We start from the raw sequence: 16769 nt of genomic DNA, 5'->3' as shown, positions 1-16769 counted from the left end.
CTCTATACATTCAGCAAAAAAAAAAAAAAAAGACAGGGAGCAGACTGTGGCTCAGATCATGAGCTCCTTATTGCCAAATTCAGACTTAAATTGAAGAAAGTTGGGAAAACCACTAGACCATTCATGTATGACCTAAATCTAATCCCTTACAACGGTATCAGTGGACGTGAGAAATAGATTCAAGGGACTAGATCTGCTTGACACAGTGCCTGATGAACTATGGATGGAGGTTCATGACATTGTACAGGAGACAGAGAATAAGACAATCCCTAAGAAAAGGAAATGTAAAAAAGTAAAATGGCTGTCTGAGGAGGCTTCAAAAATAGCTGTGAATAGAAGAGAAGTGAAAAGCAAACAGAGAAAAGGAAAGATACCCATTTGATGCAGAGTTCCAAATTATAGCAAGGAGAGATAAGAAAGCCTTCTTTACTGATGACTGCAAAGAAATAAAGGCAAACAATAGAATGAGAAAGACTAGAGATCGCTTGAAAAAATTTGGAGATATCAAAGGAACATTTTATGTAAAGATGGGCACAATAAAGGACAGAAACAGTATGGATCCAACAGAAGCAAAAGATATTAAGAAGAGGTGGCAAAAATACACATAAGAACTGTACCAAAAGATCTTCATGACCCAGATAATCACGATGGTGTCATCACTCACCTAGAGCCAGACATCTGGAATGTGAAGTCAAGAGGGCCTTAGGAAGTATTCGTATGAACAAAGCTAGTGGATTAGTATGAACAAAGTTAGAAGGATTAGTATGAACAAAGAATTGATGGAATTCCAGTTATTTCCAATCCTAAAAGATGATGTTGTGAAAGTGCTGTGCTCAATATGCCAGCAAATTTGGAAAAATCAACAGTGGCCGCAGGACTGGAAAATGTCAATTTTAATGACAACCCCAAAAAAGGCAATGCCAGAGAATGCTCAAACTACCACAAAATTACACTCATCTCAAATGCTAATTAAGTAACGCTCAAAATTCTCCAAGCCAGGCTTCAACAATACATGAACCGTGAAATTCCAGATGTTCAAGCTGGTTTTAGAAATGGCACAGGAACCAGAGATCAAATGGCCACCATCCACTCAATCGTTGAAAAAGCAAGAGAGTTCCAGGAAAACATCTTTTTCTGCTTTATTGTCTATGCCAAAGCCTTTGACCGTGTGGATCATAATAAATTGTGGAAAATTCTGAAAGACATGGGAATATCAGACCACCTGACCTGCCTGCTGAGAAATCTGTACGCAGGTCAGGAAGCAACAGTTAGAGCTTGACATGGAACCACAGACTGGTTCCAAAAAGGAAAAGGAGCATGTAAAACCTGTATATTGTCATCCTGCTTATTTAACTTATATGCAGAGTACAACATGAGGAACGCTGGGGTGGAAGAAGCACAAGCTGGAATCAAGATCGCCAGGAGAAATATCAATAACCTCAGATATGCAGATCACACCACCCTTATGGCAGAAAGTGAAGAAGAGCTAAAGAGCATCTTGATGAAAGTGAAAGAGGAGAGTGAAAATATTGGCTTAAAGCTCAACATTCAGAAAACTAAGATCATGGCATCTGGTCCCATCACTTCATGGCAAATAGATGGGAAAACAGTGGAAAGAGTGGCAGACTTTATTTTGGGGGGCTCCAAAATCACTACAGATTGTGACTTCAGCTATGAAATTAAAAGATGCTTACTCCTTGGAAGGAAAGTTATGACCAACCTAGATAGCATATTAAAAAGCAGAGACATTACTTTGCCAACAAAGGTGCATTTAGTCAAGGCTATGTTTTTTCCAGTAGTCATATATGGATGTGAGAGTTGGACTGTAAAGGAAGCTGAGCACCAAAGAACGATGCCTTTGAACTGTGGTGTTGGAGAAGGCTCTTGAGAGTCCCTTGGACAGGAAGGAGATCTAACCAGTCCATCCTAAAGGAAATCAGTCCCGAATATACATTTGAAGAACTGATGTTGAAGCTGGAACTCCAATACTTTGGCCACCTGATGCGAAGAGCTGACTCATTTGAAAAGACCCCGATGCTAGGAAAGATTGAAGGCGGGAGGAGAAGGGAACGACAGAGGATAAGATGGTTGGATGGAATCACTGACTCAATGGACATGAGTTTGAGTAAACTCCAGGAATTGGTGTTGGACAGGAAGGCCTGGCATGCTCAGTCCATGGAGTCGCAAAGAGTCGGCCACGATTGAGAGACTAAAATTAAGTTAACTGAACTCACTCCCCACAACGCAACTGGAGAAGTGAGCCTAAATAAGTGACCACCTTCACCCGCTTGTGTCAAGGTGGAAATTAGACACTGAAGAGACTTGCAAAGAGGAAACCAGAATAAACAAGGAAGAGGGAACCACTCTGTAAGTAACAGGTGCAACAGATTAAAACTCTGTAATTAGCATTGACTAAGAATTGGAAGGGGCCTATGGACCTTGAGAAGAAGTATAAGCTGCAACAAGGAGCTATCTGAAACTGAACTAACCGCACACTGCCTTCAAGAGCTCCAGTCAAATCTCTAGATATTTTTACTATTATCATTTTTTTATTTTTAAGTTCTTTATTATGACTTTAATTTTCATTTTTATAACATACTATTACCTTGCAAAAAAAAAAAACCCTATTTTAAAACAAATTTCATATATATATATATATTATAATTTTTGTGCTCGATTTTGTTTAGTATTTTTAATATTGCATTTTTGAGAGTCTAACCTTTACTCTAGAATTTTAATCTTTGCTTTTGGGTATTTGGTATCAATTTTGTACCCTGAAGAATCTAATCTTCAGGGCCCATTTTTACTTAGAGGTGTGATTACTGGCTTGATTGCTCTCTCCCCTTTGTGCTCTCACTTACGTTTGTCTTCATCCTCCCTCTTCTCTTCTCCATGAAACTCTGTGAACCTCTTTCCACCATTAACCTAGATGTTTTATCATCTATACTGTATGGATGAAGAAGTCTTGACGCTACTTGTAGGAATAAGACTGAAATCCAGAGGCAGAAGGCTTAAATCCAAAACTTGATAACACCAGAAAACTCCTGACTCCAGGGAACATGAATCAACAAGAGCTCATCCAAAAGCCTCCATACCTACACTGAAACCAAGAGCCAATAAGTTCCAGAGCAAGACATACTATGCTGATTCTCCAGCAATGCAGGAACACAGACCTGAACATTAAAATACAGGCTGCACAAAGTCAGGCCACCCCCATAGACACCCTAAAAGTTTCTACTGGACACTTCTTTGCACTCCAGAGATCCAGCTCCTCCCACCAGAACACTGATACAAGTTTTCCTAACCAGGAAACCTTGACAAGCCTTTCATCCTAATCCCTCCCACAGGGAGTAACCTCCACAATAAAGGGGAACCACAATCTTCCACCTTAAAGAAATGCCGAACTTAACACAGCAATCTAAACAAAATGAAAAGGCAGAAAAAATAGTCAGTAGGTAAAGGAACATGATAAATGCCTCACAAACCAAACAAAAGAGGAGGAGATAGGGAGTCTACCTAAAAAAGAATTCAGAAAAATGATAGAAAAGATGACCCAAAATCTTGAAAACAAAATGGAGTTACAGATAAATAGACTAGAGACAAGGATTGAGAAGATGCAAGAAATGTTTAACAAGTACCTAGCAGAAATAAAAAAGAGTCAATCAATAATGAATAATGCAATAACTGAGATTAAAAGCATCTGAAGGGAACCAACAGTGGAATAACTGAGGCAGAGCATAGGATAAGCGAGGTGGGAAACAGAATGGTGTAAATAAATGAAGCATACAGGAAAAAAGAACAAAAAAAGAATTAAAAGAAATAAGGACAACCTCAGAGACCTCTGGGGCAGTGTTAAATGCCCCAATATTTGAATCATAGGAGCCCCATAAGAAGACAAAAAAGAAAGGGAATGAGAAAATACTTGAGGAGATAAAAGTTGAAAACTTCCCTAAAATGGGGAAGGAGATAGCCACCCAAATCATGAAACCCATAGAGTACAGGATAAACCCAAGGTGAAACACCCCAAGACACATATTAATGAAATTAATGAAGATCAAACACAAAGAGCAAATATTAAAAGCAGTAAGGGAAAAGCAACAAATAACACACAAGGGGATCCCCACAAGGATAACAGTTGATCTTTCAATGGAAACTCTTCAGGCCAGAAGGGAATGACAAAACATACTTAAAGTAATGAAAGAGAAAAACCAACAACCCAAATTACTATACCCAACAAGGATCTCATTCAAATATGAAGGAGAAATCAAAGCTTTACAGGCAAGCAAAACCTGAGAGAATTCAGCACCACAAAACCAGCTCTTCAGCAAATGCTAAAAGATCTTCTCTAGACAGGAAACACAGAAAAGGTGTATAAACTCAAACCCCAAACAAAAAATTAAATAGCAATGGGATCAAGCTTATCAATAATTACCTTAAATATAAATGGGTTGAATGTCCCAACCAAAAGACAATGACTGGTTGAATGGATACAAAAACAAGTCCCCTATATATGTTGTCTACAAGAGGTCCAGCTCAAAACAAGGAACCCATACATACTGGAAGTGAAGGGCTAGAAAAAGTCATTTCAGGCAAATAGAGACCAAAAGAAAACAGGAATAGTGATACTCATATTAGATAAAATAGACTTTGAAATAAAGACCATGACAAGAGACAAAGGACACTACATAATGATCAAAGGATCAATCCAAGAAGAAGATTTAACAATTATAAATATATATATGCACCCAACACAGGAGCACAGCAATATATAAGGCAAATGCTAGCAAGTATGAAAAGGGAAATTAACAGTAATGCAAAAAGAGTGGGAAACTTTAATACATCACACACACCTTGGATAGATCAACCAAACAGAAAATTAACAAGGAAATGATACTTGCTAATTAACTTGAAATGATACAATGGACCAGTTAGAACTTATTGATATCTATAAGACATTTCACACACACCCCCCAAAAAATGAATTTCACCTTTTTCTCAAGTGCACATGGAGCATTCTCCAGGATAGATCACATTCTGGGCCATAAATCTAGCCTTGGTAAATTAATATAAAATGAAATCACTTCAAATATCTTTTCTAATCACAATGCAGAAAGATTAGATGTCAACTACTGGGAGAAAGAGAACAAGAGAATGCACGGGTCATAGCAAACACCCTCTTCCAACAACGCAAGAGAAGACTCTACACATGGACATCACCAGATGGTCGACACCGAAATCAGATTGATTATATTCTTTGCAGTCAAAGATGGAGAAGTTCTATCCAGGTGGAAAAACAAGACCAGGAACTGACTGTGGCTCAGATCACGAACTCCCTTTTGCCAAACTCAGAATGAAATTGAAGAAAGTGGAGAAAACCTCTAGACCACTCAGGTATGACCTACATAAAATCCCTTATGACAATACAGTGGAAGTGAGAAATAGATTTAAGGGTCCAGATCTGATAGACAGAGAGCATGATGAATTATGGACAAAGGTTCTTGACATTATACAGTAGACAGGAATAAAGACCATCCCCAAGAAAATGAAATGCAAAAAATTACAGTGGCTGTCTGAGGAGACCTTACAAATAGCTGTGAAAAGAAGGGAAGCAAAAAGCAAAGGAGAAAAGGAAAGATATACCCATTTAAATACAGAGATCCAAAGAACAGCAAGGAGAGAAAGTTAGCTTTCCTCAGCAATCAATGCAAAGAAATAGAGGAAAAAAATAGAATGGGAAAGACAAGAGATCTCTTCAAGAAAATTAGAGATACCAACGGAACAATTCAGGCAAAGATGGGCTCAATAAAGGACAGAAATGGTATGGACCTAACAGAAGCAGAAGATATTAAGAAGAGGTGGCAAGAATACACAGAAGAACTGTAAAAAAAAAAAAATCGTCATGACCCAGATAATCACAATGCTATGCTCACTCACCTACAGCGAGACATCCTGATATGTGAAGTCAAGTGGGGCTTAGAAAGCATAACTACCTGCACAGTTAGTGGAGGTGATGGAATTCCAGTTGAGCTATTTCAAATCCTGAGATACAATGCAGTGAAAGTGCTGCACTCAAAATGCCAGCAAATTTGGAAAACTCAGAAGTGGCCACAGGACTGGAAAATGTCAGTTTTAATTCCAATCCTAAAGAAAGGCAATGTCAAAGAAAGCACAAACTACTGCACAATTGCACTCATCTCACACGCTAGTAAAGTAATGCTTAAAATTCTACAAGCCAAGCATTAGCAAGTGAACCGTGAACTTCCAGATGATCAAGCTGGATTTAGGAAAGGTAGAGGAACCAGAGATCAAATTGCCAACATTAGCTGGATGATCGAAAAAGCAATAAATTTCCAGTAAAATATCTATATCTGCTTTATTGACTATGCCAAAGATGTTGACTGTGTGGATCACAATAAACTGTGGACAATTTGGAAAGACATAGGAATACCACACCACCTTACCTGTCTCTTGAGAAACCTGTATGCAGGTCAGGGAGCAACAGTTAGAAGTTGACATGGAACAACAGATGGGTTCCAAATAGGAAAAGGAGTACGTCAAGGCTGTATATTGTCACCCTGCTTATTTAGCTTACATGCAGAGTACATCATGAGGAACGCTGGGCTGGAAGAAGCACAAGCTGGAATCAAGATTGCCGGGAGAAATATCAATAACCTCAGATGTGCAGATGACACCACCCTTATGGCAGAAAGTGAAGAACTAAAGAGCTTATTGATGAAAGTGAAAGAGGAGAGTCAAAAAGTTTAATTAAAGCTCAACATTTAGGAAACTAAGATCATGGCATCCGGTCCCATCATTTCATGCCAAGTAGGTGGGGAAACGGTGGAAACAGTGGCTGACTTTAATTTTATGGGCTCCAAAATCACGGCAAATGGTGATTGCAGCCATGAAATTAAAAGACACTTACTCCTTGGAAGGAAAGTTAGACAGCACATTAAACCTAGACAGCATATTAAAAAGCAGAGACATTACTTTGTCAACAAAGGTCCATCTAGTCAAGGCTATGGTTTTTCCAGTGGTCATGTATGGATGTGAGAGTTTGACTATAAAGAAAGCTGATTGCTGAAGAATTGATGCTTTTGAACTGTGGTGTTGGAGAAGACTCTTGAGAGTCCCTTGGACTGCAAGGAGATCCAACCAGTCCATCCTAAAGGAGTTCAATCCTGGGTGTTAACTGGTAAGACTGATGCTGAAGCTGAAACTCCAATACTTTGGCCACCTGATTCGAAGAGCTGACATTTGAAAAGACCCTGATGCTGGGAAAGACTGAGGTCAGGAGAAGGAGACGACAGAGGATGAGATGGTTGGATGGCATTACCGACTCAATGGACATGGTTTTGGGTGGACTCTGGGAGTTGGTGATGGACGGAGGCCTGGCATGCTGTGCTTCATGGGGTCGCAAAGAGTCGGACACGGCTGAACGACTAAACTGAACTGAACAGGAAAAAAGGAAAAAACTAGTAAAAATACAATTATATAGTGGCTAAACAACACTCATTGTAATAAAAAATCACAGAAAAAATCAAAATATGCATATGAACAAATGAAAATGAAAACACAACCAGCCAAAACCTATGGGATTCAGTAAAAGCAGTGCTAAGGGGATGGGTCATAGCAATACAAGCCTACCTCAAGAAACTAGAGAAAAATTGAATAAATAACTTAACTTTACACCTAAAGCAACTAGAAAAATAAATGAAGAACTCCAGGGTTAGTAGACAGAAAGAAATCATAAAAATTAGACAAGAAATAAATGAAAAAGAAACAAAAGAGACTAGAGCAAAACTCAACAAAACTAAAAGCTGGTTCTTTGAGAAGATAAATAAAATAGGCAAACCAGTAGCCAGAGTCATCAAGAAAATAAGGAAAAGAATGAAATCAACAAAATTAGAAATGAAAATGGATAAATCACAACAGACAACACAGAAATAAAAAGGATCATAAGAGATTACTATCAGCAACTATATGGCAATAAAATGGATAACTTGGAAGAAACTGATGAATTCTTAGAAAAGTATAGCCTTCCAAAACTGAAATTGAAATAGAAAATCTTCACAAACCTATCAGAAGCATGGAAATCAAAACTGGAATAAAAAAATCTTCCAACAAACAAAAACCTAGGACCAGATGGCTTCACAGGTGAATTCTCCCAAAAATTTAGAGAAGAGCCAACACCTATCCTACTCAAATTCTTCCAGAAAATTGCAGAGGAAGGTACACCACCAAACTCATTCTATGAGGCCATCATCACCTTAATACCAAAACCAGACAAAGATGGCACACAAAAAACAGTACAACAGGCCAATATCACTCATGAACATAGATTAAAAAATCCACAACAAAATTCTAGCAAATAGAATCCAATAAAATTTTAAAATGATCATAGACCATAACCAAGTGGGCTTTTCCAGATAAAGACTCTGACAAAATTCAACACTCATTTATGATGAAAAACCCTCCAGAAAGCATGAATAAAAGGAACATATTTCAACATAATAAGTCATATATGATAGACCCACAGAAAACATTATCCTCAATGCTGACACACTGAAAGCATTTTCTCTAAAGTCAGTAACAAGACAAGGGTGCCCACCCTCACCACTATTATTCAACATAGTTTTGGAAGTTTTAACCTAGGCAATCAGAGAAAAAACAGAAATAAAAGGAAACCAGGTTGGAAAAGAAGTAAAATTCTCACTGTTTGCAGATGATGTGATCTTCTACATAGTAAACCCTAAAGATACCACTAGAAAATTACTAGAGCTAATCAATGAATACAGTAAACTTGTAGGATATAAAATTAACACATAGAAATCCCCTTCATTCCTATATACTAACAAAGAGGAAACAGAAAGTGAAATTAAGGACACAATTCCATTCACCACTGCAACGAAAAGAACAAAATACTTAGGGATGAAAACTGTAAAACATTGATGATAGAAATCAAGCATGGCACAAATAGAGGGAGAAATATACCAAGTTCGTGGATAAGAAGAATCAATATGGTGAAAATGAGTATACTACCCAAAGCAATCTATAGATTCAATGAAATCCCTATCAAGCTGGCAACAGTATTTTTCACAGAACTAGAACAAAGAATTTCACAGTTTGTGTGGGAATACAAGAAACCTCGAATAGCCAAAGCAATCTTGAGAAAGAAGAATGGAACTGGAGGAATCGGCCTGCCTGACTTCAGACTATACTACAAAGCCACAGTCATCAAGACAGTATGGTACTGGCATAAAGACAGATATATAGATCAATGGAACAAAATAGAAAGCCCAGAGGCAAATCCATGCACCTGTGGACACTTTATCTTTGTCAAAGGAAGCAAGAATACTCAATGGAGAAAAGACAATCTCTTTAACAAGTGGTGCTGGGAAAACTGGTCAACTACTTATAAAAGAATAAAATTAGAACACTTTTTAACACTATACACAAAAATAAATTCAAAATGGATTAGAGATCTAAATGTAAGACCAGAAACTATAAAATTCCTAGAGAAAAACAGCCAAAACAACCTCTGACCTAAATCATAGCAGCATCCTCTATGACCCACATCCCAGAGCAATGGAAATGAAAGAAAAAATAAACAAATGGGACCTAATTAAAATGAAAAGTTTTGCACAACAAAAGAAACTATAGGCAAGGTGAAAAGACAGGCTTCAGAATGGGAAATATAATAGCAAATGAAGAAGCTGACAAAGAATTAATCTCAAAAATATACAAGCAGCTCATGCAGCTCAATACCAGAAAAATAAATGACCCAATCAAAAAACGGGCCAAAGAACTAAACAGACATTTCTCCAAAGAAGACATGCAGATGGCTAGCAAACATATGCCAAGATGCTCAACATCATTCTTTATCAGAGAAATGCAAATCAAAACCAAAATGAGTTACCATCTCACGACAGTCAGAATGGCTGCTATCAAAAAGTCTTCAGACAATAAATGCTGGAGAAGGTGCAGAGAAAAGGGTACCCTCCTTCACTGTTGGTGGGAATGCAAACTAGTACAGCCACTATGGAGAACAGTGTGGAGATTCCTTTAAAAATTAGAAATAGAACTGCCACAGGAGCCAGCAATCCCACTACTGGGCATACACACCGAGCAAACCAGAATTGTATGAGACACGTGTACCCCAATGTTCATCACAGCACTGTTTACAATAGCTAGGACGCGCAAGCAACCTGGATTTCTATCGGCAGATGAATGAATAAGAAAGCTGTGGTTCACATACGCAATGGAATATTACTCAGCTATTAAAAAGAACACATTTGAATCAGTTCTAATGAGGTGAATGAAACTGGAGCCTATTATACAGAGTGAAATAAGTCAGAAATAAATACACCAATACAGTATATTAACATATATATATATGGAATTTAGAAAGATTGTAATGATGACTCTATATGTGAGACAGCAAAAGAGACACAGAGATAAAGAACAGACTTTTGGACTCTGTGTGAGAAGGCAAGGGTGAAATGATTTGAGAGAATAGTATTGAAACATGTATATTGCCATATGTGAAATAGATCACCAGTCCAGGTTCGATGCATAAGACAGTGCACTCAGGGAAGGTGCACTGGGATGATCAAAGGGATTGGATGGGTAAGGTGGTGGGAGGGGTGTTCAGGATGTGGGACACATGTACACTCATCGATGATTCATGTCAATGTATGGCAAATACCACTATAATATTGTAATTAGCCTCCAATAAATAAATAAATTTAAAAAAAGAAGAAAAGCAAAAAAAAATGCCAATTTAGATGAAATTAAGAAATTCCTTGAATGATACAAATTCCCAAAACTAACTCAAGAAGAAAGTGAAAACCCTAAATATATCTATCAAATATATTGAACAGAAAATTCCAAGCCCATGTGACTTAACTAGAGAATGCTATGAAATACGTAAAGGAGAAATATCACCATGCCCATACAAATTTGTTCACAAAGGAGAGGAAGGGAAACATTTCTCAAATAATTTTATGAGGCCAGCCTTACAAAATACCAAAACAAGATGAAGACATTGCAAGAAAAGAAGACCATAGACCAATATTCCTCATTAAGTTAAGCACAAAAAATGAAATGTTAACAAATTTAACCCAGAATATATAAAGCATTATGACCAAATGAGATCTATCCCAAGAGTGAAATATTGGTTATGCATTAGGAAATCATCAACAAGTGTTATTAATCATATCAAGAACACAGGAGTAAAACCATATGATCATTTCGATAGATGCCATAAAAGCATTTGACAATATTCAACAACCACTATGATAAAAACTCTCGGAAAATTAGGACTACAAACAGACTTTCTTAATCTGATCAATATAACCTGCAAAACTCCTACAGCTAACATCATAATGGAGGACAATCTAATCCCTCCACTGGGGGTGGGGAAGGCTACTGGCCTTGGATTTGGAGGACCGTGGAGAGGCCTATCCAGCCATGGTGTGGGGATCAAGTGGCCTAATTAAAGTACCTGCACCCTCCTTGGGCAGTGGCCCTGATCCAGTCACCTCCCATGGCACCAGTGGTTCCCTACAGATGCATACCACCTCCCAGGCAGTGGTGCCCAAGCACCATCATCAACACTGGATGTACTGTGTCTGTTGATTTGACCCCCTTCCAGAGAAGAAGTAGACGAGCACACAGCAGGCCAGCAGATACAGGGTCACCTCCCAGTTGAGGGTCCCTGGCACCTCCAGCCCTCTAGAGAGCCAGAAGACTTTGTTCCTGGTGAGGGAAAGCCCATGAGTGTTGTGCCTGCAAAGACCAAGAGACTCTGTTTGCCCTGGGGGACACTGACCTTCCGGCAGCCCTTGAGTGCTGCTGGTCCCACCAGTGCTTCTAGGGGGGCCTGGGGTAAGCCCCCAGCCTGAAGTCCCTACAGTCTGCATGCCTAGAGTCCCAGGTGGCCCTGCGCCATTCCATTCCCAGTGAGTTGAACAGCAGTCCCAGCTTCCCTCCCCAGGCGGGCAAGCACAGCCTGCTCTACATCCCTAGTCTCAGAACTCCAGGACCGGGTCCCCGTGCACCACCAGGCAAAGGCACTGGCACATGAACACAAGCACACACAGATGCCAGTGTGCTTGTCTCTGACCCATGATCTCTTTCACTCACACACACACACACGCCCATGTGCATGCCCCTGACCACATGCTCTTTCATACACATGCACATGCAAACGCCCATTTGCAAGCACCTCCACAAACACATATACACAAGCCTGTGTCCATGCACCTGTGCACACACACTCTCTCACACACACCCACATGGGCTAGCACCTGTGCACAGGCACTCTCTTTCTCTCGGGCACACACACACACACAGACATGCACATCAGATACCTATGTGCATGCACCTGTCCCTGCACACATGGACATACATGCACATGCACACACACACATGAGCTATGTGTGGGACATCAGAGGGACAGACCAGCCCTGACCCAGGGGTGCCCAACTCCCTTCCGGAAGTTGATGACAAGGACCTTCACTCAGCAGGATGCTCACCCATGAGCATGGCCAGGTTGGCAGCAGTGCAGTCTTAGAGGTGCACAGGGACCAGAGCTCACTTGGGATTTGCAAACTTGGACCAGAAACAGTCTCATGTGCAGAGGAGTGGGGTGGGGTCTGTTTGGGCATGTGCACTGAGGAGCTGCGCACACACTAAAGGGTGGAGCGCCACCCAGAGGCCTCACAGCTAAGCTGCTTACCAGGTTTCCTGGCCTGATGCAGGGCTAACTTAGAGGGTCCAGACCACGTGGGTGTGCATCTGCGCACACGCATTGGAGCGACACGGCTTGCAAACGTGTGAAGCTTCAGCAGAGAATGCCAATTGTCTAGAACCTGCAGCCACTGTGGGAGCCAATGGTTGGTGGAAACCAATCACGAGGCAAGCCCAGGGTGTGTGTGCACAGGTGCTCTGCCAATGCTGAGCTGCAGGTCACACTACAGGGCTGAGATCTATAGGGATGGTTTAGTTTTTCCCAACATGGAGGGAGGGGGAGGAGGGTTCAAGATGGAGGCCAAGGCACAAGGTGCAGGAGACACGAGGGCAGGCGATGAAGACGCAGTGGACGTGGCCTTTGCAGCGGGTACAGCACATGGTGGCCATGGTGTGCTGGGCGGTGCTGGTGGCCACAATGGCCCTGGCGACCCAGCTGGCCCTCATGACGCCATCAACCCTAGAGTCCCTGGCTGCGCCAGTTACCAGGCTAATCCCAGAGGCCCCAACACTGCAGGAGAGTCAGGAGGCACAGCTGGTGCCATTCTGCACATCCTGGGGGCACCCAATGCTCCAGGGCCTGGTGGAGATGCTGCGCCTGAAGCCAGAGTTCTGAGTAACTGACCTCTCCAGTCATATCTTATTCCAGGAGCCCTGGTGGGCCAGGCGGCCACAGGTGTCAGGGTGGTTTGGGGGGTTGCAGGCGGCTGGGTCTAAAGTGTGGGAGAAGGGTACTCTGGGGGGCTGGAGGGTATGGGTCAGGGGTGATCTGGCTGCCAGGGGATGGTGGTGAGGAAAAGCAACCTGAAGGGATACAGAGGGTCCAGTGGTGATGTCCAGGGAGTGGCAGTGGCCTAGTGGGAGGTGGGTCTCCGTGAGCAGGGAAACTGACATACAGGCAAAATGACTAGTGTGGATGGTGCCTTAACCATATCTCCACCAGCAGCCTCACCGTGCCTTTCTCATTGCTCTCAGAGGCGGAGATCGCCCGCCACTTCCTGTCTCAAGTACTCCACTGCTAGGGAAGATTTGGAAGGAACTCAATGTTAATGGCTGCCTGTTCATTCTGTCAGTTCTAAAGGGGGCCAGGGTGTGGGAGGTGTGGCAGGTGGTGACCAGTCTCGGCACAGGAGGAGCCATAATGGAGGGTTAAGTCTATAGGGGAAGTGTGGTGCTCTGGCCTTGTCAGTGTGTGGGGACAGAGGGAGGACATGCTCCTCTTCCTCCTTCTCTGTGCGAATTTCAATTTCATTTTCCCTCCCTTTTAGCCAATTGACTGCTGAAGACCCTGGCCTGCTCCAGACGTCCATTGCCTTTCGTCTGGAGCAGCTTTCCCTGGTGATCTGTACCTTGCAGCACTTTGTGCCCCCACTTCTTGCTAAGTCTCAGCACAGAAGAGGGGCTTAAACCTAGCCTATGTGCCCTTTCTTCAAGTGTCCTTTTCCAGGGCATTGCTTTCTGCAGTAGTTTGAACTAGCTTCATGTTGTGCCTGTGGTATTGCTTTGAGGCTCAGGGTCCACATAGCTTGTTTGGTGATTGTGAACTGCAGAAAATAAAACTGAGTTACTGTGCTATCTCTGACTTTAGCTTTACCTTCTGCACTTCCTCATACTGCATTTGTCTTCTGGTTGGAGGGGAGGTTCTAAGATCCATGTATTCAAGGAGTACAACATAAGTGAAGGCAATGTAAGAAGTAGGAGAATAAGAAAGTTGTGTACTGCCACTCGGTATTGATTTTGGAATATTTTCTCAGATTTAACTTTATATTTATATATAAACTACCAGAATGTTGTTGTTCTTCAGTCTTTTAAGTTGTGTCCAGTCAGCTCTTTGCAACCCCATGGACTGTATCTGTGTCCCCACTGTCTTCTGGAATTTGCTCAAATTCATGTCCATTGAGTCGGTGGTGCTATCTAACCAACTCATCTTATGTGGTGCCCTTCCTTCTCCTTTTGCCTTCAGTCTTTTCCAGCATCAGGGTCTTTTCCAGTGAGTCAGCTTTTCACATCTGCTGGCCTAAATGTTGATGCTTCAGCTTCAGCATCTGTCCTTCCAATGAATATTCAGGACTGATTTCTTTTAGAATGGACTGGTTTGATCTCCTTGCAGTCCAAGACACTCTCAAGAGTATCCTTGTATCCTGAAAATTTGCTAAACTCACTAATAATTAATTGTAATAGCTCTTTTGTAGATCCCATTGAACTTCCTACTTAGACAATCATTTTGTCTGTAAATAAATTAACATTTATTTCTTCTTTTCCAATTGATGCATTTTAACTGATTTCTAGTAAATGAAATATCCAACACTTTAGCCACCTGATATGAAGAGCCAACTCATTGGCAAAGACCCTGATGCTGGGGAAGATTGAAGGCAGGAGGAGAAGGGAAGGACAGAGGATGAGATGGTTGGATGGCATCACAACTCATTGGACATGAGTTTGAGCAAGTTCCGGGCGATGGTGAAGGACAGGGAAGCCTGGCCTGCTGTGGTCCATGGGTTGCAAATAGACACGACTGAGCAACTGAGTGACAACAACACACTGATTTCTGTCGTAATGTGTTGGATTTTCCTGCTTCTTTGCCTCCTGGTAATTTTAGATTGGGTGTGAAGCAATATCAAATCTCCTGTGCATGCTTAATATTTTTCTATTGCTAAACTTATTCTTGAGCTTTATTCTTGAATCCTGTTAAGTTGCTTGGAAATAGTTTGATTCTTTTGGGTTTTTTTTTTTTTTTTTTAAGATTGACTGTGTAGGACCAGTGGAGATCTTAGTGTAGAACGAACTTAATTAACTGGAATCTTCAATGTCCAAGAAGGCTATTGGTGGAAACAAGACTCTTTTCAAAAGTTTTATTTATAAAAATTCTTAATTTTTGGCTGTGCTGCGTCTTGTTAACTGTGTGCAGGTTTTCTGTACTTGCAGCCAGTGGGGGCAACTCTCTAATTGCTGTGCTCAGGCTTCTCATTGCAGAGGCTTCTCCTGTCGAGGGGCATAGACTCTAGATTGTGGTGAGGTCAGTAGTTGTGGCACAGGAGTTTAGTTGTCCTGGGCATTTGGGATCTTCCTGGCCCAGGGATAGAACCCATATGCCTTGGATTGGCAGGCAGACTCTTTACCACTGGATCACCAGGGAAGCTAGAACAAGGACCCTTATACAGTATCAGGGTGGTAGTAAAATCTATCTGGGCATTTGACTGGCACTTTTTATTAATTTTAAGATGCACATATCCTTTGGCCAACTTTTTGGAATCTATCATAGGAAAATTCTTGTATATATGCACAAGGTAGGATCAACCACAGTATTATTTAATGAATTATTTCTCATTGCAAAAAACAAGGGGGAAATGTTGAGTAAAAATCATGGTAAGTCGATCCTGTTGGAATAACATATGGCAATCAGAGAGCAAACCAGATAGCTGTGAACTGATATGGAAAGAGATGAAAGCAAATTGCAAAATTCTGGGTCTGGCATATTCCCGTCTTTCTGTACATTCTGACCACATGAACATGTGGGGCAATGCAGAGTATAATCACCCAACATGAGCCCCCCTCAACTGTCAATGTCATCACTGGATATTAAGGAAAAGCATTTCAGTATTTAGATGATTTCTATGTTGATTAAATATCTTCATGAAGAATCATGACTTTTGAAATGATTTTGCTTTGGAAAATAATGGTCTGCTCCATTTCCCCATTGACAAAAAAAAAACCACTTCCTTAGAAACTTTAATTCAGCAAAGGTCTGTGAGGAAGCATTGGGAAGAGGACACCCCAAAGAAGTGGATGTGCACCCCAAGAGTCATTGGACAGTAGCTGATGGGAGGGTCAGTAGCATGGCCCATGCTCCTATGAATGAAGAATCTTTTCTGTCTCACTTTTCAAAAAACATTAGAAATTGATTTTGAATTTGATGAAAAGTGTATACCACTGTCGAGGACATCTATGGGTTTTGTCACCCGGTGTCCATTTTCTTTCTCTTGGTTCTTGTATCCTCCTGTCACCCTGGGAAATCA

At 41.1% G+C, this 16769-nt stretch overlaps 1 pseudogene; it reads left to right on the top strand.

The window, feature by feature from the left end:
- The first annotated feature begins 12439 nt into the window (after window positions 1-12439).
- On the top strand, window positions 12440-13377 carry LOC148773526 (uncharacterized; annotated as a pseudogene).
- Window positions 13378-16769: the final 3392 nt, after the last annotated feature.

The sequence above is a fragment of the Moschus berezovskii genome, chromosome X, assembly GCF_049115385.1.
Source record: "Moschus berezovskii isolate FMDL1 chromosome X, NW_MosBer_1.0, whole genome shotgun sequence".
NCBI classification, from domain to species: domain Eukaryota; kingdom Metazoa; phylum Chordata; class Mammalia; order Artiodactyla; family Moschidae; genus Moschus; species Moschus berezovskii.
This window is presented reverse-complemented; position numbering and strand designations above follow the sequence as displayed.